This window comes from Magnolia sinica, chromosome 5 (genome assembly GCF_029962835.1).
Source record: "Magnolia sinica isolate HGM2019 chromosome 5, MsV1, whole genome shotgun sequence".
NCBI lineage: Eukaryota > Viridiplantae > Streptophyta > Magnoliopsida > Magnoliales > Magnoliaceae > Magnolia > Magnolia sinica.
The window spans coordinates 64,263,460-64,286,767 of NC_080577.1; the positions used below are offsets into that span (position 1 = coordinate 64,263,460).

General features: G+C 38.1%; 1 long non-coding RNA gene across 1 annotated transcript; it reads left to right on the plus strand.

Moving 5' to 3' along the window:
- Nucleotides 1-3,768: 3,768 nt before the first annotated feature.
- LOC131247328 (uncharacterized) lies at nt 3,769-4,884 on the plus strand. Its single transcript, XR_009171641.1, has 2 exons — nt 3,769-4,360; nt 4,576-4,884. It is a non-coding gene; the product is annotated as an uncharacterized LOC131247328 (long non-coding RNA).
- Nucleotides 4,885-23,308: the final 18,424 nt, after the last annotated feature.

Below are 23,308 nucleotides of genomic sequence, written 5' to 3' on the forward strand. Positions count from 1 at the left end.
TCTCTCCAATGAATTTTGCCCTCTCTATCTCTCTCCATTGCAGCAGTTGTGAAGCTCCTACTCGAAGAAACACAAGCCATTCAAAACCCTTCTCATATCTTTGAGGTATCTTTTAAAACTGAAGGAATCTGAGGCTCCTCTTCATAGGTTTGATATCTTCCTCTCTTATGTCTCTTTTTCTGTCTTTCAGATTTCATGCATGCTAACTATTTGATGAAATGGCATGCTATCTGTTTGCTTAAATGGCTAGATGAAATGGCATGCTATCTGTTTGATGAAATGGCTAGATTTTATGCATTCTATCTGTTTGATGAAATGACATGCTAACTTTTTGATGAACAGCAAAAATGCATCCACCTGCACTGATCTCTCAGGCCTTGAACAAGAGGTTGGAGATGAATAGCAAAAATGCATGTAGTGATTCTACCAACAGCAACAATAAGGATGAGTCTGCATCCACCTACACTGATCTCTCCCAAAATTCACCATCAAATAGGATGGTCGTAGGGGTTTTACCAGATTAAACCCATCCCAATAGCATCAACCCTTTCAATTTCTCACGGGCACCAATGAAAAGGTGGTACCTTTCAGTAATGGATATTATGAGAAGGTTGGTGATTCAATCAATGGTTTCTATCATGGTGGTCCAGTGATGATGATGATGGGTGGTGTTCATCAATCAGGCCATTCAGATTCTAATTCTGAAGTATTACTTTCTGCAGCTGAATCAATGATGGCCTACAATAGAAACAGGCTCTATTTGCATGGGGAGAGTGATCATGAGAGAGAGAAGATCAGCATGCCTTTCATTGATTTCCTTAGTGTTGGAGCCAGATAGAGAAAGAGAGGATTGGAGTGAGAAAAAGGGAGATTTCCATTGTAGCTTTTTTATATGGTGAGAAGAAAAAAAGGGGCTGTTTACAGTGCATGTACATGTAGTTTTCAAAAAGGAAAAAGAAAAGAAATAGTATAGAAAAAGTAAAGGAAAAAAAAAAGGAAAAGCAAAAGAAGTCAGTAGAAGGTTGGAGAGAATTTTTGTTTCATCAGCAAGAAAACAACAATGCAACATGAAAATATATATGTAATTTTGCTACAATAATCTGAAAATCTCTTTTGTAAAAAAAAAATGCTAACTTTTTGATGAAATGGCATGATAAAAAGTCTGTTTGAATGGCTACAAAACTATGCTAACTTTTTTTTTTTTAAAGTTGGGAATGCAAGCTATGCCCCGCCCCCCCGCCCCCGCCCCCCACCAAAAAAAAAAAAAGTTGGAGGAATCCCTATTTAGGAATGCTACTTCAAAGGTCTACCATGCATGTGTTTAAGTTTCTTGGTTTTGCCATGTTGAGTTTTTTTTTTTTTTTTTAGATTACTTGTTTGTATGGTACTAGCTCAAAGCTGGTTTTTGTTGTCTGAAAAACGATTTGTTTCTCTTTTTATTTTGTGTCATTAGACAGCTTCAATTACTGAAAAGATTTCATTTGTGTACATACCTTCCCCTGGTAATCTTTAAAACTCATGCATCTCTTTCTAATATTAGGAGGAGTACATGAACATGGAAACACTAGAGCACCGGTTGCAAACTTCATTGAGTCCTGAAAGTTAGTGTCATCCACTCCCGGTTGCAAACTTCTTTGAAGTTTTTAATTGAACAGAACCAATTGCACATTGGCTATTTCTTTACAGAGACTGTTTGGTGTTGGTTGTTTCTCTAGGCCTTAAAAATATCATTATTCTTATCTATATTTTATTTTATTCTTCTATCCTTAGGCCAATTTGCCTATAGATATTTTTGGTATGTAAGCAAGGGAGAAACCATGACTCAATATGAAGTTAATGGACTTGAGGTTGAGTTCCTCTTTAATACTGTGAATGTAACAGATTATTAAAGAATTTAATGTAACGTGCTATGAATAATCATGACATAACCATGATGTGTAGTTTAGTATTTCTATTTTTGGTATTAAAATAAATGCTTCTTAATTGTTTTTCTTGGGTATCTACTTAGTTGTAACTGCTGCATTTTTACTACTCATTGCTTTGCAGCTTCGAGCTTTTTCAGCGGTAACAAGCTTCTCATCAATGGTAGCCAAGGCTAAATGAACTTGTGAAGTGCTTGGAGGAATCCCTATTTAGGAATGCTACTTCAAACACCCAGATCCATAGCTTGACTGGCAGACTGAGTGGAGATACCTCGTTTCAACACTTGAGGTCTTGGTATCGATCCCTAGTGAGGGTGGCTAACATGGAGTGTGTGTACTGACATGGGTGTGTACTAACAAGATAACCCCCCCCCCCCCAAAAAAAAAAAAGTAATGCTACTTTAAAGGTCTACCATGCATGTGTTTAAGTTTCTTGGTTTTGCCATGTTGAGTTTTTTTTTTTTCAAGATAGATTACTTGTTTGAATGGTACCAGCTCAAAGCTGGTTTTTGTTGTCTGAAAAATGATTTGTTTCTCTTTCTATTTTGTGTCATTAGATAGCTTCAATTACTGAAAATATTTCATTTGTGTACATTCCTCCCCCTGGTAATCTTTAAAACTCATGCATCTCTTTTTCCTATTAGGAGTACATGAACATGGAAACACTAGAGCACCGGTTGCAAACTTCATTGAGATCTGAAAGTCAGTCTCATCAAACCGGTACATGAACGACCTCAAGTTTATTGATGATTTTTTTTTATTTTCTTCATTGTTAACTTTACTAAGGAGTTTGTTCTCATCTTAATCAATTTATAGTCTCGGAACTTTACTAAGAAAATCTGAATGCAAATATGTTCTTTAAGATCTGGAAGTTGTGGCTTTCATACCATGTTTATGCCAGTTTCTAGTATGGTAGGCAACCTGCTGAGGACAGTGATGGCGACTATTACAGGGATTCAAGTAGTGATGGAAGCAATGATTTTGAGCTTGAAGGAGGGTTCAAATATACAAGGGAGCGATCGAACCGTCATCATCCTGCAAGTGAGGTTGCGTGTAGAATGGACACACTGTCTTTGTGAGAGAAGCATGTTGTTATCCAAGAAGGCTTTTCGATCTGGTGCAGCTTGTGAAACGATGTCTATATTTTGTTCAACAACAAGGTTTGAAGAATGTGAGTGCTCTTCTTTTAAGCATGGTTAATCTGGATCTTTTTACTAGATGTTACATATACTTCTCTATTACTTCTTTGCATTTTCTTTCGACTTTGGTACATTGTACTTTCATAAAAGAAGCATGTTGAGACTGAACTACAATCCAACCTCAATGATAAAAAAGATTGCTGGATTGGTAAGCATTTTTCTATCATTGGGAATAGAAAATCCTGACGTTTATTTCTCTGAAAGGGTATTTTTCTCATCATTTATGCTTCTTTAGAATTGATTCTTAGTTATCATTCTATGTATTTCATTTTTAACCACCCAGTCAATGTCCACCAATTCATTGGTCAGATAATTAAAATAATCTTTTTTTTTTGGTTAATGATACATTTGAATTGGAATATTTTATTTGGATAGTTTAATTTGAATTTCTTGTATGACAGGTATTCAATTTTTAAGAAATTTGAAAGTCCTTGCATACCATCCATCACACTCTATCAGAGTATTGGAGTTCTTCTCTTGTACAATTTTTAGATAGCTAAAAAAAGACTCAATGATGCCGGTCACAGGTAGTCCATGCAACAAAGACTTTTGGTCTATGATGGGATTCTTGAAGTAATCATTGATTTGCTTTGACTAAGGTGACCTTCTAGAAAATCTCTCTAAGCTTTAATTGAGGTGACCTTTTCTAACTCCACTAAAAGTCCACCAACATCTATAACATGTACTTCTCGTTAGTGTATACATGTTCATTTCTTTGATACAAATAGTCCAATCTACTTGAGGTGGCCCACCAGGTCAACAATACCAATCACAATATGTGTTTTCCATGTGAACTGAAGGGAGTGAGCTGCAGAGAAGAGAATCATACAAATGTTCCTCTTAAACTAAAGATCAATTCATTATGGAGCAGAGAATTTTGTGATGAGAGTAGGCCTATGAATCCATTCAGGCAGATAGGTGTGTGTTATATCAGAGCCGCTCATCACGACATCTCACAATTTAAATGGCATGTCTTAGAAATCAGTTCGTATGTATACAAGATAAATGCATTGTTAATAGGATCAATGGCCCACATTAAACACACACATGTAGCTTACCTGATGGTCAGCTTGGCCCGATCCTTGGTAGAAAAGAATATTCCTAGTGGGGATGGCTTGACATCTTCACACTGGAGCTAGCATGTCTCTTGTCACATCTTATTTCCATGGAATTTTTTGTGGTAACATAAGGAAATTTTGGGAACCAAACCTGGCATCCCACTAATAATACTACTCCAAGGTGAACACCATTTTCTAGCGATTACATTCCTACCTTTTCAACATGGAATTTAATTCTGTATTCACCGAAGTTGTTTATAGGCATTCTCATCTCGTGTAAAGTCATCTTAGGGAACATGCTGTAAATGTAGGCAATGTCGTTATTGGTTGTACATGGTTATGTCTTTCAATGCCTTTTTTTCTGGGCTAACAAAACATCGATTGTTATGATGCAAGAACCGGGAGTAGCTGAATCTGAGTTTGCTATGATTGATATGGGAACACTCATCAAGAAATTTCTTAATCTTCGCAATCCGGGTCCTCTAATTGTACCTAAAGGAGCTCTTGCAAAATCGCCTCCCGAACCAATTACCTTGCCTCCATGGTTGTGTGAAGAGGATATTGATTATTATGTCAGTAAATTCAACAAGTCAAGCTTTACTGGAGGACTGAACTACTACTGAAATATAGATCCGTATGTTTTCTACCAACTTCTTTTTAATTGTTATAAGTTGCTGATTTGAAATATGTCTCTTATTAGAATGACTACTTATCTATGTTTTCCATGTGAATAAAATGCCTTTTCCCCCCCTATTTTGATGCAAGCAGTTCTGACCCCATAGTTCAAAAACCCAAAAACTTGACTCACCAAATGTCCCATTGGGTTGGGTTGACTCGATGTCTCAAGATGACTCGACTCAATATTTAAATATATAAATTAAAAGTGTTTGGAGTTGTTATAAATACTTGAAACATTTGACAGGGATAAAGACTTTTCTTTTATTTTGTTTGGTTTTCGTTGCTGAATTTGATTCATGGTGAATGGACTTGTAAACTAGAGAAACATGGTAATATATTCTAGTAGACTGGTTGTGAGTTGTAGAAAATAGGTTTGCAGAGGCCAAGGATCATATAATTTCTCAATTTTCCAGTGCATTTAGGGGTCATTTGGATGCCTGGAAGTTTTATTAGTTGTCAAGGGTTTAGAGGCAACCCACTCAAAGGTGGTGTTTGGACAAAAAATTTCACCTGTAAGCGAGTTACAAGTTGTAAGTCACTCACAACTTTATAGTGCATTTGAATCCTGAGTAAAAGAAGTGATTTCACTTGTATGCAACTTGTATGCAAAAGAAGTGATTTCACTTGTATGCAAAAGAAGTAATTTCACTTGTATGCAACTTACAATGGCCATGGGATGGAGGAGTTCATCCCTCAAAGGACATCAGTTTATATCAGTCAACACGATCTTCATATTGGGGAAATGACAGTGAGAGAGACAAGCCTTCTTGTTTCTTGATGCTTTTGAGTCGTCTCTTTCTTTTTTGTTGCTCGAAGGCTCTTCAATGTATTTTGTGGCAATGTTGCTCTCGGTTATCTTTGCATATAATTGAAACTATTTGAATTTAAATTTCTTGTTTTGGAGGTAAGAAGTCTCTGTCAAAGATTAGCTTATTTGTAAATGAAGACTGGATTACTGCCATTTATTCTTGGAAGTCTTTGTCAATGAGCTTTCTCTTAGAATTATCTTTCTTCCTTTTTTTAATTCATGTAGGAGATACACAAAGTTCTATGGCACTTCCAAAAGATCAGCGGTTGACGTGGTATATATGATGCTTTGATGAATATGTATATTTCTAGGTTGTATTTGAACCTTTATTGCGAATTCTAATCATCCTGGAAATTGTTACTTGTCACTTTATCAAATGCAAGCCACCAATTTCTAGTTTATCTCCTAGATGATATAATTCAATAGCCTTAAGTATTCTTCCAACTTGATTTTGAATATTGAGAAAGAATCAAAGATTCCATTAAAATTGTTACTCATTGGCTATGTTGTATTATAACAAGATTAATAAATTGTTGAAAAGGGGAAATACCTACCCAGTATTCTTAACTACACAGACTGCCCTTATTCCTGGCCTTTTGTCGCTTGCCACTCTATGCTGGTGCCATCAAGAGCGTTTCCAAGAAGCCTGTGCTAGTTCGTTAGGTGTAAGGGTTAAGCAGGCCATGAAACGTGACGCTGTAGATAAGGTAGCTGCAGTGAAGTACCAGCAGCACTTGCAAATGTTGGACCGCAAGTGATCTTATTTTACTTTCCCATCAGCAAAAGGTTACCATGAAGGTGCTTTCTTGTAAGTATTCAAACATCAAATACATTCTATGTACAGGATTTCACTAGTTGAGATGTCGATTTGCATTTTTAGACCAACCTTTTGAAATAGTTGAGACATTTTATTAGGTTGATGTAGCTTTGGGTTTCAGTGATGCTTTGTCTTGGAACACCAGACCTACATGTATTAGCGTAGATGAGTTAATCATTCACAACAGATACTTGTAATGGTAATAGGCACCATTATTATAATTTTTTTTTTTTAAAAAATAGAAATTATCTACGGGTATTAGTGGTAGTGATTGTTCTAAAAACCATAGCTATTACTAACTTCAGCAATGTGCTACGGATTTCGTTGTACTTTTAGCTAAAGATATTATCCGTAGCTGTATGTACATTTCGCTATAGAAAGTATAGCTACGGATTATATCCGTAGCTATTGATAACTATTGCTACATATTTAAACCGTAGCCATAACTTTTTAACCTTTAGCTACACCACCAATTGCTACGGTCGTGCTACGGACTATAACCATAGCAATAGATCTTTAGTTACGGTTTTTATCCGTAGCTTTACCCCTTTTTCTGGTAGTGCTTCCTCAACCAGAAGTTGAGGTTGATTTGTAAGTTGATTCACAACCATCACTTTTATTAACTCAGAGGACCTCAAGTGGTGTCTAATCTTGTGATGGGTAGTCAGCCCTTCAACTAATCCTCCTTCACTCAAGAGACGTAAAGTGTTATCACCGACCCGCTTGGGGATGAAACACTCTCAGCCCTCAAGTTCAGAAACTAAACTAAACCTAAAACTAGAGAGAGACTAAAAGAGATCTAGAATGAAAAGAGAGAGAATTAGAAAGAGGCTACCGGATTGGAGATTTCTATGTTAGGATCCTACAAAACAAAAAAGCAAGTTAGTTTTTAAAAACAAAACAAAAAGTTAGTCCTAATTTTAACCTAATTCTAAAACCAATTAAATTCAGAAAAATGTAGTCGTAGTCCCCGGCAATGGTGCCAAAAAATTATGCACAACCCCAAGTATAGGGTCGTGATGTAGTAATAATTATCTCGGTAAGATTGAGGTCGAATCCACAGGGACTAATCTCATACGTTTCTGAAAGTAACTAGAAGTAGAAGAAGATGTAAATCTAAATCTGAACAATTGGAAAGAGTAATTGTGAATGATGTTATTGAAACTTGTGAATTTAAAGGCAGGAACTAGGGTGCTAAGGATCCACTTGTAGCTTTTGGGATGCTACCTTACTTGATTCAAGAGATCTAATTGGAATCAGAGTCTTATCTTATCCAGTTGGGAAAGAGAGATGGTCAAATCTCTGAACTTCTCATTGATCTAGCCTCAATAGAACAATATTGTGGGTAGAGTTGGGCAGAAAGGGAACAATCTAGTGGATCCGACCCGATCTACCCCGATCCGACCCGAACAGATCCGAACCGAAGGCCAAGATCTGGTCGGATCGTGCTGGCCCAATAAGATCCGACCGTTAATTAGATCGATTTCGGATCAATGGTCAACCTGGACCAACTCGATCTAAAATTCGATCTGAATGGATCTGATCCGATTCAATTCGATTCTATCCGCTCACTGTTTATTCACCATTGTTTCCTGTAATGTTGTCCACTTGAGATTGGGATATACCTCCTTTTTTTTAATACCATAAAATGATCTAGAAAAATAGATGGATGACATGAATGAAGTAAATACATCATGGTGGGGCCCATAGAGCACTGACTTAGCATCCTTTGACTAGTGGGATGGGGAGTACCCAATCTATCTTCTCACACGGCTCGAGGTTCCTTGAGCAGAGCTCCTTGACGACAAACAAGCCTATCACGTTCTTGCTTGGGATGTTAGGTGGGTCCCATCATGATGTTTGTAATAAATCCACACTGTCCATCCATTTTGGGAGCTCATTTTAATACATGCTGTTAAAAATGAAGTATATCCAAGACTCAAGTGGCCCTTACGAGAGGAAACAATGTAGATTCAATGACCATCTTCCTTTGTTTTCCCTCTCGTCCAGCACACGTCAGCGTTGGATCCACCTATTTTTTGGTATCATGTCCTAAAAGGAGCCCTCACAACTGATGGACGGCGTGGATTTCTTACAAATATCACTGTGGGCCCACATAGCATAAAATCCATGTCCCAAGGAAAAACCTTGGGATGCGGATCAGCAGGTGTACCACGCACCAGCAAAGCTGGTTTGGCGTGTTACCGTCAGCAAGTTATGTGGGTCCCATCATGAGGTATGTGTTATATCTAAACCATCCATCCACTCGGCAGGCTCGTCTTAAGGCTTGACCTGAAAAATAAGATAGATCTATAGATCAAGTGGACCACGCTATAAAAAGCAGTGGGATTGAACATTTACTATTGAAACTCTTTGAAGGTCAAGAATATTTGATCCGAACTGTATATAACCCGATCCAACTCGATTTCTTAGACCGAGTTGAACTTGGTTCGAGTCAGGCCAACAATACAATGGATCGGATCAGTAAGAGCACCCAGACTCGGTCGCGGATCTGATCGAGTTCGGGTCAGGTACTAAAAACTTCAGATCAAGTCGAGTTAGGCCCAATCCGATCCAACTCGACTCGATGCCCACCTCTAATTTTGGGGATTGGAAGGGATTCCATCACCTAACCATGCTCAAGAGACTACGTCAAACAACAAGATTTACTAATCCAACAATCTTAGATAAGAAAGAAGATATTCAAAGCTATTGCAGATTCAATTGTAATTTGAGTTATAACAAACCATTGAAAACTGAAAATATTCCTTAAAATTAACTAGAAATCAATGAAGTTCAATATAAACATGAATCAAAGCAAAATAAACATTCCAATCATGCTACAAGCTTCACCTCTTAGCCCTAACTATGAGATTTAGCCAACTATAAACATGATTGAACTAAGAACTCTTAAGAAAAACATAAAAACAAACTAAGGAAGAAGAAGAAAGACTCTTGGCGGCGGCTCTCCACGCTTTTTCTCTACTCCCTAAACCCTGGAAGATGCTTTGGAGTATCCTAACACTCCCATTTATAGTTGGGGAACTCTAACTTTCACACCGAGTTGGAAAAGTCTGGAAACTGCCTCAAATTTATGCAGTCCGCGTGAAATCTGCGTAACCTTAGATGTGTCAAACGCAATCTTCAACGGGTCGATGGTCATCTTCGACTAGTCGAGTGGAATCTTTGACTAGTCGAAGGTCACACGAATTTGAAAGATAATGTTTCTGGAGTCCGAGTCGAAGTTTCTTTGACTAGTCGAGCCAGATCCAGGGTTGGTTAAGCCAGAGCTTAGGCGCTAGTCAAGAATCACGCAAATTCTCTTCTAATCTTCAATTTTCTTCATTTCTCACTTGGTTTCCTTGGATCCTTGGCATGTGAATTCTTCAATCTTGGTCTCCTAAGATCCATCCTTTTCTTTGGTGATTCTTAAGCATGGAATCCATGCTTTTAACATTCTTTTCAATCTAAGCTCTCAGATTCACCTTATAACACAAACATGTATAAAATATACCATTAAGCAGTATCATGTTCATAAAACCAATATATAAGTAGGGGAAAATGTGCAATATTTGACACTCAACAGCCTTAGATATTAAGTCCAAGTTATTATGTAAGACCCCGTCTATTCCGTATGACTTTCTATGCTTATGTACACAATGATCAACACCCTTAGCTAAACCTGGATTGGCCATTCATAGTACACGCCCAACTGAACGGAACCTTAATACCCCGAAATCTATTTCATATCGACCGCTCCGTCGCCACGATCATGGAGGTACAACCCGTGCATCTATACAATACTTCGTTAGTGAGATACACCGCGAAGAATCATTAGTGTATCATGTGTGCAAGGCACCATGTATTCCATTCCACACATATGCACAACAGATATCATACACACATGCACATGACACACATGGGTGAGATAATCTCTACCCATGTGTGTGATGTCACACACCCATACCTCCCATCTCTCATGTGCTCCCCGAAGTCAACACCTCTCCATTCCATACCCTATGTATGACATCATCACACCATGCCATCCCATACTCTTTTAATCTACCATTAATTATAAATTATGAATTAATTGTTATAATCTTAGTCTAAGCTAACTAAGATCACATTAATTGAATTTAACCACATTTTAACAATTTCTCTACATATATCCCTTCATTCCTTAACATTTCACCATTTTTGTACACAAAGAGAGAGAGAGAGAGAGAGAGAGAGAGAGGGAGAGAGAGAGGAGTGATCTTGGTGGGCCATCAAGTCCATCAATCCCATCCCTTCCATCCATCTCAACCATCCATCTAGTCCATTAAGGTGAGTACACCCCCCTGCACTCTTATGGTTTGTTCTCTTTTTGATTATTTAGATAATTAATAGTGGTGATGATTTAATGATAATGATGTGATCAATGTTGTGGATGTATAGGAGAATACATATAAAAAAATGACTAATAGTTGATGATGAAGATAGTATGATTTATGGTGAAGATAATTGTAATAATGATGATGATGCTATTAATGGTGTGGGTGCATAGGAGAAAATATATACAATCGATTTATTAGGGAGTTGATGTGGGACCCATTGATAGTGGACCCCACCAAAATGTTGGTATGACATCCAAATCATCCAAGCATTGGCCCATTAGGTTGGCCAAAGTCACACGCACACCCATGCACACATGTACACATGATGTATGTGTTAGATTCAAGGCGTCTATCCATCTCCCCTGATCATTCTAGGTGGGACACACCAATAAATAAATAAAATCAAGCAAATCAAAGGTTCAGGCGGACCACACTTTTGTGTTGCTTGGTATTTTGATCATGGATCTTCATGCTCAGGTATTATATATATATATATATATCAGTCAAAAATCTTCCTTGTGGTGCGCCAAACTCGGGACTTGATGTATGGAAGTCGAGTGCCAGATTCAGGGCATCACGGAAGCTGTCCGTCCCCAGATTTGGGGCGTGACATATGTCATCAATACTTGGACATGTACACTACATGAATTTGGCCAAGCTATACTTAAAAAACTTGGTGAGAAGACTACCTATGATTAAAAAGAAAGAGAAGATTGTATGTGGTGATTGTCTCAAGGGCAAACAAATTAAAGTTAGACACAAAAAGATAACCATCATAGCAACTTCCAAAGCACTTAACTTGCTATATATGGATCTAATGGGTCCCACCAAGGTTGAGTGTCATGGTAAAAAGAGATACTTCCTTGGTAGTGGTAGATGATTACTCTAGATTTACTTGGGTCGCTTTTCTTCGGGAGAAATCTGATGCATTTGATGAATTCTTGAAAATGACTAAATGACTCCATAATGAAAATGGATACTGTATTAAAAGAATAAGGAGTGTTCATTGGGAGGGGGGGGGGGGGGGGGAATTTGAGAATGAGAGATTCTAAAAATTCTGTGATCAAAATTGAATTCAACATGAATTCTCAGCCCCCAAAACACGACAACAAAATGGAGTAGTGGAAAGAAAGAACCAGGTGTTGTAAGAGATTGGCTCACTAATGATTAATAGCAAAAACATGGCTAAAAGCTTTTGGGCTGAAGCTGTCAACACCGCCTGCTACATAGTAAATCGAGTATATCTTAGAGTAGGTTTAAACAAAGCTCCGTATGAGTTATGGTGTGGAAAACCACCTATTGTCAAGTATTTTCATGTCTTCGCTAGCAAATGTTATATACTTAAAGACAGAGAACACCTAGGCAAATTTGACTCTAAAAGTGACGACGGTATTTTTCTTGGATACTCACTGAACAGTCGTGCTTATAGAGTATATAATTGAAGGACACTCACTATTCAAGAAACTATCAATGTGGTTGTTGATGACCAACTTTATGATGATAATGGTCCTTCAATTGATATAGAGGATGATGTGGAACCTTGTATAACAAACACATCTAATGACAAATCCATCTCCTCTTTGATCCTCAGTCATCCAGTAATATACCTTTCATTAAGGATTATCCTCTAAATCAAATCATTGGAGATCCTAATGAAGGTTTAAAAACTTAACGACAACTTGAGGGTATTTACAGTCATTTCTGCTTCACCTCAAAGATTGAATCGAAGTAAGTTATAAAAGCTCTACAAGATGAATTCTGGATTGCAGCAATGTTGAGTGTTAAATATTACATATTTTCTGTAAGGCCCGTATCCTAGTCCACAACATTCCTTAGACACCCACAATCCTCTCTGTTGAATTCTGGTGAACCACGACCTATAATCGGCATTTACACGTGATCCTAAGTCGCATCCTGTAGATCTGAGTCAACTTGACCCGAGACTTGTACCATTGTGACCGTGCCATTACTGCGGTTCTAACGCCGCGTCTTACACACCGATACGATACCCAGGCCAAGAATTGTGGGCCCGTGTTCATCTCAAGAAAAATGCCGCACATTACGAATTTCGAGAGAATCTCTACCCAATCCATCACATCAATCAATCAATACTAGTCAAGTACACCTCCCATCACAACTCATCCCTCTCTTACACAAGCCATCCCCAAAGTCAACCCTCATGTCACTCACACCCATCACTCACATGCATCACTCACCCATCCCTTTTCATCCCATCACCTTTCTCTCTCTCTCTCTCTCTCTCTCTCTCTCTCTCTCTTTCTCAATTCATTTCCTAAGTAACCCAAGGGAGAAAATGTCCAAGCTCTTCCCAAAGAGAGACAAGTGTGGCCCACTTCCTACCCCCTCATCTCTTATCCCAACCTTCAATCTTCATCATCCTCCATCTAAGTTGAAGCCAAGGAGCTAAGAAAGCCATAGAACAAAGAAGATTAGCAATCGGTGGCTATTTTATAGGCTTAGATTTATTTTTTGATGATGGGCCAAGTGGGGCCTACCGATTGATGGTATTGACTCACTTTGGATACTAGTTGTGGCCGATGGCCCACCATGATTCATATGATCATCCCATGATGGGGCCATTCTCCATGGACCCCATCATGATGTTTATTTTTTCCCATTCATGGAAAGGTCATCTAAACCATGCATCTTTGGTGGAGAAGGAGTCGCCATCGTTTATTTTGATTGGTGGGCCCACATGAAATGGGACCCACTTGATGTATGTATTGTAATTGCTAGAGGAGTTCATAGTGGCGAAGCTCCTCTGCTACATGTTTCTCTCTCTCTCTCCTTTCCTCATTGTGGGCCACCTTGATGTACGATATATCCAAACCATCCATCTAGTGGGCCATCTCCGCTATCCAACCGGGGCCCACCCTTGCTGTCCGTTTGGACAGACCTTGATGAAGGGAAAATACAAATATCATCTTGATTCAAACGAGTGGGGTCACGCTAACGTGGACCCCACTTGATGTGTTGTATATCCACGCCGTCCACCTAGACAGTGTGGCTCACTAGGATGTACATATCCAGGCCGCCCGTCCAGGGTGGACGCTGGATCTGTTATTAAAAAAAAAGATAAAATAATAAAAATAATAAACTATATGCATATTATATATATATATGTATGTGTGTATCTGGTGGGCCACCTCTGTGGGAGCGGATTGACTGGTGTATCCACATCAACTATATAGATGTTGTATTGACGTCCGCAAGTTCAGTAGGTCTTATCATGATGTATTGTTATATCTAAACCGACTAGCCACATGTGGCCATCCATGTGGGACCACTGTAATAATGTATTTTATTCCCACCATCCCGGACCACAGTGATATATGTGTTTTATCTACACCGTCCATCTAACGGTGTGACCCACCATGGTGCATGTGATTATCCACATCGTCCACTATTTGGGATAGTGGGAATCCCACCTCTGACGTATGTGTTATCAACATTGTCCGTCCAACAGTTTTGTGGGACCCCCACCTTGGTGTATGCGTTTCATCTTCACCGTCCATTTGCTAGATGTCCAGCTGGGCCTAGACACTTGTGGGTTGTCCATGCTAACCCATTGTATGAGGCCCATTGTGATGTATTTGAGGCCCATGAGATGTGGCCCATTGTGATGTATGAGGCCCATGGGTTATGGCCCATGTGATGTATATGAGGCCCGTGTGCGAGGCCCATTATGATGTATATGAGACCCATTATATGTGCGAGGCCCATTATGATTATATGAGGCCCATTGTATAAGTGAAGCCCATTATGTGTGTGAGACACACCATGATGCATGTGTTATATACACACCATTTATCCATTCCTAGGTCTTGGGCCCCACCACCTCATGCAGGCCCACCATGTATGAGTGATGGGCATGCGCTATCCATCCATTTCCTAGATAAGTGAAGGGTCGAGAGCCCCATTATAATTTCGATTCTGATCCCAAATGGGCCATGCCTTAGGAGCAATGGTGGTTAGATGTCCACACTGTAAGAGTAATGATGGTTAAATGTCCACATTGTAACTCTCCCTAGGGCCCGTTGTTAGTCCCATTCTCATCTCTCTTAGTGGGCTAACCCAAACCGTTGGGCCCCCATTAATAATGGTGATTCCCGCCATGCCCTGTAATACTGACCAAATTTTGAAGCCCACCTTGTGTTCACACCAGGCCTTCCATAGAAAGGTGGCCCATCTAGATGCATGTTTTGCCCAAGTTTAGTGACCATACCCAAGGCCCACTTAGGTGTTGAGCGGGCTACCCAATCTGCTTGGAAGGACACATAGTCCTAGGTGTGGGTACTCCACCAAACCCACTTTGTGTCTATATTGGGCTACCCATAGGAAAGCCCAGTTTATTACATGATATAGAGATTTAGGAAGCCTAATTGTTCGCCCTGTTACCTCGCCTTGTGAACTCACCTTGTCATATACCCACTTGACACACCACAAGAGGTGTATCCTACCCTTGTACCCATTTACTAAGACCTTGTGACATATACATATCATCCGCACCGTCCATCTCTTTGTTAAGACAAGTGTGAGGTCCATCTTGGACATTAGTGTATCATCTAGGCTATTCGTTGTTTAGTACATCATCACCCACTGTCGTATATAGAAGAATATGTAGTATCAGATTTGGTATATCCACTATGTAGAACCTATCCCGACGTATGGACTAGACCCGTTGTCCCCATCTTGGATCATGTAGAGCCTTAGAAGGCTAACATAAGACATACCACGTAGGCTCCTATAGTTGTAGAAGGAGCACGTCGTTCAGTTTATACTCATAATATGTGACAAGCCGATGATGGTCGATTGTGGAGTATTGTTGTCTACCCTATTAGATAATCATGCCTATATACTTTATTGCATCATGATACATGTCCATGCGCATCATACGTATGCTTGTTATGAAGAATGAATGATCATATCATATGACATTAGGTTGGTTTATTATTGGACTTATTGTGTGATGAAGTTGCCCCACATGATTGTGCAGTACGCACAGGATTGTTACATGACTGATAGCGTGATTCATGCATCTCACATTTGTGTGACATAACTATTGTAAGCCCTAGCGATATCAGGGTTGTAACCTCCACAGGCATATCGTGGATGGCTAGATAGGACACTGGAAATCTTTTTCTACATGGGGTGTTATACATGTCCCTGGGTGAAATTCTCCAAGTCCTCTTGGTACCTGAGGACATTTTAATGTTTAGACTGAGTGGATGTAAGAGTGTTAAGTGCCAAATACTGGGAGGTCGTGCTTCCCACTGTGTCGTAGTCGGTTGGAAGGGGGTGTAGCCTTACCTGTCCGAGGGAGTAGGAAATGTTAGGCTGAGTCTGATCAGCTCATAAATGGGTCTGCTATCGATGAGCTAAGTCGATATTAGTGGGTGGATAATGAGGTCTCTTCCACTTACCTAGTTGTGCGCTTGATGGGCGGTAAGCTGGCGTAGAGTGTATTAGACCCCGGTGATGATCCCAGAGATGTACGGTACTGATATGTGGACTTACTGAGTAGGAGTTGTATACTCAGTATTTAATTGATTGATTCCTTCATTCACTATCCACTCAGGCTGATGGTGTGCAACTAATTTGTTATGTGTACCTTTGTAATTGCCTGGATTTCGGTTGGGGCGCGCAACCAACCTAAGTTCAGGAGTTTACCACATTGAGTCTGGCTATCCAAATTTAGGTATGGGACTAGTTTGGATAGAAGTTCCTTGTGATGAAACCCACAGCTTGTGATACCACATACTGTCATCCCGATTACACACCTCCAGGTTTATCATTTCTTTTGCATTTGCATATTGCACTGCACCCTCAGCTTATGACATTAGGTTTACTATGATTCTGCACTGTACGACCTAGATATGACATTTGGCTTACTATATCTCCGCATTGTGTTGTCGATTTACATTGTTTCCTTAGCATATATCTTTGCCTTATTATGTCTTTGCATCGCATAGTCTGGATAAGTCTGATGGTATTGAAGGAATTACCAGTATTTCTGGTTACTCTAATATCTATATGCATGGCATGTGCATTGCACATACATACACCACCCTCTAAGCTTTCTATAAGCTTATGCATGATCATTGCGTGCAGGTGACATTAGGTCGCAGTAGCATTGAGGTAGGAGCGTGCAAGTCGAGCTTTGTGGAGATTTTATTTATTCATGTATTTCCTTTTGTAAGTGTCATAGTTTATAGCCCTTTGTGGTTGTCAAATTTGTGGTGCCAAAGACACTGTTATGAAGCTTTCAAGTTCAACCTCAAGATCTCAAGAAGCTTTCAAGTTCAATCTTAAGATCTCAAAAAGCTCTCAAGTTTAAACGACAGCAAGACTTCAAGCTCCATTACTTTCAAAGGTCACTCGTCTCCAAAGTTTTAATGTCCTTACTCCACTATTGAGGTATGACTGACCTTAGGTTGACCTTTAGAGTAGGCCATTTTGGATACATAATTCATATGTTTTATATAAGTGAGTTTGGTTTGTTCTAAGATTAGTCATGAGCTTTGTTTGACTAGTCCTAGCACTGCTTCGACTTGTCTAAACATTTCCTGGATCAGTCGTAAGTTTGTTACAAAAATCAGAAATTTTTTGTTAGGCTTTGACTAGTCCTAGGGACTGTTCGACCAGTCATAGGAATAGTGTCGATTGCATCTTTGACCAATCATAGACCTACGACTCAAAGAACAACATTGAAATTCGGCCACCTATGACCAGTCGAAGGGATCCTACGACCACTCGAAGGAGACCTACGAGTAGTCGTGAAACTGCCAAATCTTATCATGCCCGAATTTTCAAATATCTGTTGGTTCTACGACCAGTCATAGAGGTCCTTAGACTAGTCGAAGATGTGATTTTCTCACCTATAAATAGAGCACGAATCTCAGAATAAAATAAGCAATTTAAGTTAATTTAATTCGGTCTTCTGAGAGATAAGTCGGTGCTCCATTTAAGCTAAGTGTGCATATTTAATATTCTCTTTCTTTATCTTTGTTAATTGATTTTGTTTCTTGCATTCCAATCTAATCTGAAAAGAGGAATTGTTATTTTCCTTTTTCTGGAATCAAAATCAATTAGAGCTAGCCCTTTTGTTTTAATTTAAAATCTATTAGAACTTAGAACCATTATAAAGTGAGTATTGGACATTGAACTTTGACATTCAAATCTCTATCCGACTTGGTTCTTCTAGGCTGCTACAATGAAGGAGAAAATCAGGTATTTTACAATTTATGTAATTTACATTGTTTGGTTTTATTTGAGGTTAACCAGAAAAATCTCAAAGTTGTTGGTTATCTGAGGAGAGCCAAAAAACTCAGAAGTGAGGGTTTTTTGAATTGTGTAAGCCCTTTCAAAAAGACATAATTGTGCAGGTTTTGGGTGAACTTGTGAAAACCTATTTGATAGTGAACGCTAATATCCCCTGTGTGAGGATATTAGGAGTGGAGTAGCATTCTGTGTGGTTGTTGTTTAACAGTTGGTGAACACATAGGCGAACCACTATATTTCCTATATTTTATTATTCAGAATTGTGAAATGTTTGTGTGAATGTGAATGTTGTAAATTTTACATTTCAAGCACAGTGGGGAATGTTGTAACAACATTATATTTTTTCTATCTCGTTATTACGTTGAGCTTTAGTTTCTCTATTTGTTCTAGAAATAAGGTTGTCCTACCATAAACTTTGGTTTTTAGTGTAAAGTTGTCCTTAGAACAATCTTTGTTTCTATTTCTCTATTTTAGGTTGTTTTCCATTCCTATTATGTGATTGGTGTATAGTGCTATCTATTCTTTATTTCATATTCCGCCGTATTTAAATTTTAATTTGGCATAGTCCTATTCACCCCCCTTTAGGACATATAGCTTGGCCATTTCAAGTGGTATCAGAGCCTAATAGCTCGCTCTTATTGCTTTTTATTTGGATTTAATTCCTGAGCTAACGATTTAAGCTATATATAAGATGTTAAATTTTGATAGCCTATCAATCACTAGGCCTCCACCCTTTGATGGCTCCAACTATGCCTATTGGAAAGCCAGGATGAGGATCTTCCTCAAATCCATGGATGAAAGTGTGTGGCTATCCATAGTGAATGAATGGACCCCTCCTACCACTGAAGTAACCGGGATTGATGGTTTAAAATCTATGAAAATTACATTGTATTTCTCTTGGACCACACTTCAGAAAACTGAGAGTAGTGTAAATGTTAAAGCACTAAATGCAATTACTTGTACACTATCACCGGATGAATTCAAAAGAATTATATCCTGTGATTCTGCAAAACATGCTTGGGATATACTGGAAATGACACACGAGGGTACTTCAATTGTCAAGAAATCTAAGATACAAATCCTCACAACTAAATTTGAGAAAATACATATGGAAGAAAATGAAATGTTCATGGACTTCTATACTAGATTAAATGACATTATAAACTCTATATTGGGTCTAGGCGATAAAATTCCTGAAAGCAAGATATGTGCTAAAATACTACGCTCACTTCCCAAACGGTTCAATTCTAAAGTAACCGCAATCCAGGAACTTCGTGATACGAACAATATGAAGGTTGATGAATTAGTTGGCTTATTACAGACTTATGAGTTAACCTTTAAAGCTCCAAAAGGTAAATCTATTGCTTTAAAAACTTTTTAAAATGGTTTTCATGAAAATGACTTAAACTCTGATTTAGAAAACTCTGAGGATGATATGGCTCTTTTGGAAAAGAGATTTTATAAAAATTTTAAAAGTAAAAAGAGGGTTGATTTTTAAAAAGCATTTGATAAAAAGAAACCTAAACCTAAAACTAGAAAATCTTTAAAGACAGTCAATGTTACAACTGCCATGAGTATGGGCATTTGGCTAACAAATGTCCTAATAAGGGCAAGCCAAAAAAGAAAAGTATGATGGCTACTTGGGATGGGTCCTCTGATTCTGAAGTCTCTTCTAAATCAGAAGATTTTGAAACTGAGTCAGGGTGTGATGTTAAGGCCCTTATGACTCTAGCTAAATTCACTTTTTCAAATAATGATGACTCGACTAATGAAGAAAATCTGAATAGTGAATATGAAAATGAAGATGATCTTCAAGATGCTTACAATGCCCTATACAAGGAAAGTTGTAAAATTGCTGTGAAATTGAAACTTCAAAAAGAAAAATTTTCTAAACTTAAAGAAATTTATGAATCTCTTGTTTTAGAAAAGTCCCATATTTCAGACTGTTTTAAAAAGACCAAATGTGATTTAGATTTTAAAACCTCCCAGTTTGAAAATCTTAAATCTAAAAACAAACAACTAAAACATGAAGTCGAGTTTAAAGGAAACCTGGAAATATGCCCAAGGTGATCCTAAATTAGAAAAACTCTTATCTAGATCGAGAAAATGTGGTGATCGATCCAGTCTGGGCTGTGATAAGAGTGTTCCTCTTAAACCGAAGAATACTTCTCCCACGTTTATAAAGGGAGAGATCTTAAACTCAAAAGGGAAAGATCAAATGTTTTCTAAAAACTATAAATCTTTTCAAAAACCTAAAAGACATATCAACTACAAAAAGCAAAGCCAAAGTCCTTTGGCAGAAAAGATAGTTGATCTACTTAAGGAGCTTCTAAAGTCTATTCACTAGGTCATACTTATAACTCTTACAATCGAAAGAAGACCTACTATCCTCCTAAACCCAAAATGGTTATGAAATGGGTTCCAAAGGTCACTTGCTTGGTTGTCCACACCGCTTTCAAAGCAACAGGCCATTCTAAGTGATACAGAGATAGTGGATGCTCCAGGCATATGACAGGTGACAAGGCTTTATTCACCGATCTCAAAGACATGACTGACGGTTCAGTCACATTTGGAGATGGCAGCAACTGCAAGATTATGGGCCAAGGTACGGTTCAACTCTATAACCTTCCTTTGATTAAAAATGTGTTGTATGTTGATGGACTGAAACATAATCTTTTAAGCATATCTCAGATTTGTGATAATAACCATAGTGTACGGTTTTCTAATCAAAGCTGTGAGATTCTAAACAACAAGGGTTTAGTAATACTAATTGGACGTAGAACGTCTGAAAACTGCTATATTGTTAGTGAATCCAGCTCATATAATCAATCATGTTACATGGTCCAAACAGATGAGACTGATTTGTGGCACAAACGTCTTGGACATGTACACTACCGAAATTTACATAGATTGAGCAAATGGGAACTTATAAGAGGTCTACCCAATCTACAAAAATTAGATAAAATATGTGGTGAATGCCAGATTGGCAAACAAACAAGGAACCCACACAAAAAGGTGAATTCCAATACCACATCAAGACCACTCGAGCTTCTCCATATGGATCTAGTAGGACCTACCAGGACGAAAAGTCGAGGTGGCAAAAGATATATTTTGGTAATAGTAGATGACTTTACCAAATATATATGGGTTGTCTTCTTAAGGGACAAATCAGAAACCCTTGAAGAAGTAAAAAATGTTCTCAAAAGGATTCAAACTGAAAAAGGTTCTCAAGTCAGTAAGATTCGTAGTGATCATGGATCTGAATTTGAGAATAGCGGTTTGAGAAGTTCTGTAGCGACCAGGGAATATTACATGAATTCTCAGCACCCAAAACTCCACAACAAAATGGTATAGTTGAAAGGAAAAATAGAGTGCTTCAAGAAATGGCTAATGTCATGTTGAATAGTATGAAGCTCTCTAAGAATCTTTGGGTTGAAGCAGTCAATACAGCTTGCTATATTATTAACCGGGTTTACACTAGTAAAGGTAATAATAAAACGGCTTATGAAATGTGGTTCAATAAAAAGCCTACTATCAAATACTTTCGAGTTTTTAGTAGCAAGTGCTACATTTTATGAGATCGTGAACATCTGAGAAAGTTTGATATGAAGAGTGATGAAGGGATCTTTTTAGGATACTCTTTAAACAGTCGAGCTTATAGGGTTCTGAATAAAAGGACCGGTGTGATTCAAGAATCCATCAATGTGGTCATTGATGATCACTTAAACACACCAGTCTCAAGTTCAGATAATGATGAAATACTAGTAATTGATAAATCCGATACTTCATCTAATCAGACTGATTCTGAACTGAAGACTATTAAAGATCATCCAACCACACAGATTCTTGGAAACCCTCTCACTGGTGTTCGTACCCATAGACAACTTGAGGATATATGCAATTACGTATGTTTTACATCCTAGATAGAACCATCTAACATAAAAAAAGCTCTTACTGAAGAAAACTGGATTGTTGCGATGCAAGAAGAACTTAACCAATTTGTGAGAAATGATGTTTGGTATCTCGTACCTAGACCTAAAGATAAACACATCATTGGAACCAAATGGATTTTAAAAAATAAGTCTGAGGAACTTGGCAATATAATTAGAAACAAGGCTAGACTAGTGGTACAAGGTTACACTCAAATTGAAGGTATTGACTATGATGAAACCTTTGCACCAGTAGCTCGTCTTGAATCAATCAGACTCTTTATATCCATTGCGTATTTTAGAAAATTTAAGATTTACCAAATGGATGAGAAAAGTGCATTTTTAAATGGCGATCTACATGAGGAAGTTTATGTTGAACAACCAATGGGTTTTGAAGACCCCAAAAATACTGATCATGTGTATTGTCTTAAAAAGGTACTTTACGGTTTAAAACAAGCTCCTAGGGCATGGTACGAGAAACTAACAAAGTTTCTATTAAGCCATAATTTTCAAATGGGATGTGTTGATAAAACTCTGTTTATTAAAAAATATAAGGATCACATCTTATTAGTACAAATCTATGTTGATGATATCATTTATGGATCTACCTGTACTGACATGACTATTGAGTTTGCAGATTTGATGAAATCTCAGTTTGAAAGGAGCTTGGTTAGGGAATTGAATTATTTCCTCGGGTTACAAGTAAAACAAAAACCTGATGGAATGTGCATTTCTCAATCTAAATATGCTATGAACTTGATTAAGAGATTTGGATTTGAGAATGGTAAGAACTTTGATACTCCTATGAGTACAACCTTAAAACTCTCAAAAGATTCTGCGGGTAAAAATGTGGATCCGAAATTATATCGGAGTATGATTGGTAGTCTATTGTATTTAACTGCTAGTAGATCTGATATCGCTCTAAGTGTTGGTATTTGCACTAGATATCGGTTTAAACCTAAAGAGTCACACTTGACTGCTGTCAAGCGGATTATACGATATGTCGCAAGTACTGTTAATCTCAGTCTCTAGTATCCACATGAGACTAGTGTTCAATTAGCTGGGTACTCAGATGATGATTGGGCTGGTAATCTTGATGATAAAAAATCAACTAGTGATGGTTGTTTTTATATCAGAAACTGTTTAGTTTCTTGGTTTAGCAAGAAACAAAGTTCTATATTACTTTCAACAGCTGAAGCTGAATATATCGCAGCTGGTA